Source organism: Ovis aries, chromosome X (assembly GCF_016772045.2).
Source record: "Ovis aries strain OAR_USU_Benz2616 breed Rambouillet chromosome X, ARS-UI_Ramb_v3.0, whole genome shotgun sequence".
NCBI lineage: Eukaryota > Metazoa > Chordata > Mammalia > Artiodactyla > Bovidae > Ovis > Ovis aries.
The window spans coordinates 86,079,511-86,082,134 of NC_056080.1; the positions used below are offsets into that span (position 1 = coordinate 86,079,511).

Genomic DNA, 2,624 nt, shown 5'->3' on the forward strand with positions numbered 1-2,624 from the left:
TGGAACACAAGCTAGAATCAAGATTTCCGGGAGAAATATCAATAACCTCAGATATGCAGATGACACCACCCTTATGGCAGAAAGTGAAGAGGGACTAAAAAGCCTCTTGATGAAAGTGAAAGAGGAGAGTGAAAAAGTTGGCTTAAAGTTCAACATTCAGAAAACAAAGATCATGGCATCCGGTCCCATCACTTCATGGGAAATAGATGACATGGGGAAACAGTGGAAAAGGTGTCAGACTTTATTCTGGGGGGGGGGGGCTTCAAAATCACTGCAGATGGTGACTGCAGCCATGAAATTAAAAGACGCTTACTCCTTGGAAGGAAAGCTATGATCAACCTAGATAGCATATTCAAAAGCAGAGACATTACTTTGCCGACTAAGGTCCGTCTAGTCAAGGCTATGGTTTTCCTATGGTCATGTATGGATGTGAGAGTTGGACTGTGAAGAAGGCTGAACACCGAAGAATTGATGCTTTTGAACTGTGGTGTTGAAGACTCTTGAGAGTCCCTTGGACTGCAAGGAGATCCAACCAGTCCATTCTGAAGGAGATCAGCCCTGGGATTTCTTTGGAAGGAATGATGCTAAAGCTGAAACTCCAGTACTTTAGCCACCTCATGTGAAGAGCTGACTCATTGGAAAACACTCTGATGCTGGGAGGGATTGGAGGCAGAAGGAGAAGGGGATGACAGAGGATGAGATGGTGAGATGGCATTATTGACTCGATGGACGTGAGTCTGAGTGAACTCCAGGACTTGGTGATGGACAGTGAGGCCTGGCGTGCTGCGATTCATGGGGTCACAAAGAGTCAGACACAACTGAGCAACTGAACTGAACCACCCTGCTCTGAGGCCTTTCTGCCCTGACCATTCACTGCTTGGGTAGAGAAATGCTTCTGAACCAGACTGGCTCCATGGAAAGTCAGAGTTCCAACAAGCCATGTGCAGCCCCGCTGGCCCCATCTACTGATGGAGAGCCCACAGCAGCGCACCCTCCTGATGTCACCCAGACCCAAATGTGGATTCAGAGGAGGCTTTGGAGAAGTGGTGGGACCAACCCGAGAGCCCAGATCCAGGCCCCCAAGACAACCCACCCCACAGGGCCCGAACCCAGCAACAGCCAGTGAGGAAGTGAACAATGCCGTCCTTGGGCTGTCCTTGCCCAGGAAGCTCTGGATGATCGTGGAGGATGCGGCCTTCACCTCTGTGCACTGGAACGATGAGGGAGACATGGTGTTAACTGAGGCAGATCTCTTCCAGACAGAGGTCCTCCATCACACATGCACAGACAGGATCTTCAAGACAGCATCAAAAGTTTCATCTGCGAACTGAACCTGCATGGGTTCAGTAAAATCCACCATTCGGGTTGCTCTGCAGGGAAGAAAAGGATGATGGTAATGTAGAAAGCCCTTCTGGGGAGACTGGACTAGAAAAGCCGAGTGCTGGATGGATTTCAATTTCCAGGAGAACTTTTTTCTCGTGAGAGGGTGGTTAAGGAAAGAGGAGAAAACAGGCCTTGTCGTGTTCCACAAATCCCCTTAAACAGGATCCACAGGGGTGACTCCAGACCCTGAGAGGTCACTTGATGTCAGGGAGTGCCCGTAACACCTGCCAGGAATGAGAAGACCTTGTTTCCATAGTTAGGCAAGGACGGGACAGTGGTGGGAAGGAGGGCTGTGAGGAAAAGCTATTCTCCCCCACGATGGCTAAAGTGATTCATTTCCTTTCAGATCTATCACTACTCCAAGTTCCAGAGAGACAAGCCTCTCCTCCTGCAGAACATCTAGAGGAAATGTGACCCCAGAAGAACTGCTCAGCCCGCCACCAGCACAACAGCGACCCCAAAGAGAAAGAAGCAAGCAGTGGTGACCAGATGCTCTCCTTGATTCCATCACTAGTGCACCAAAGAGGCTGACAAGCAGGTCCAGAAGGGAGGCTCAACTGTTCATGGAACCCCTGGCCAGTGCTCATTTGAGTTCTTGGCATTTGGTTTATGGACAGTGTAGTCGGGCGGCCCAGGTCAAGCCATCTTCCCAGCGAGCAGGGCTGCCCCAGTGGAGAGGGTACATCCAGCAATGCCATGTCTGTACCCCTGGCTACTGCTGGAAGGGACAGTGCAGGGGAACTGCCCAAGAGCAGGAACTGCCCGAGGTACCCAGATTATGGTCCGGTGATGACTTTGTACAACACCTATGATTCCATTGTGAGGGGAGCCATTTCAGTTGTGGCCCCAAACGAGGCCCGTGAAGCAGAGGAGGAGCAGGAGGAGTCCTCAGAAGTGTGCCCTCTGTGAGGAGTTCAAGGACAAGCCCAATCCCTGAGCTGCCAGGTCCCCAGGGACACCCAAAAGCACTCTTTTGTAATCAAAAATCTATTTTTGGCTCTAATAAAGTACACCAAAACTCCACGGGAGTAAAGAATCAAATGAGAGCTGCGAGTCTGTGTTCTTTCTGTCTGTCCATGCTATTCACACGGCACTGGGTGAGCCAGATGAGGCTGGAAGCCCACGCCCCAGGCAGGCCTCAGTCCAGTCCCCACAGTTCCTTTTCACCTGAAGCAGCAGCATTTCACACGTTCTGCCAAGAGTGTGGCTCCCGAGCCCTTCGCTGAGGCCATCCCAGGACG

At 51.1% G+C, this 2,624-nt stretch overlaps 1 pseudogene; it reads left to right on the forward strand.

Moving 5' to 3' along the window:
• The first annotated feature begins 913 nt into the window (after positions 1-913).
• LOC101107937 (heat shock transcription factor, X-linked member 3-like) lies at positions 914-2,320 on the forward strand (annotated as a pseudogene).
• Positions 2,321-2,624: the final 304 nt, after the last annotated feature.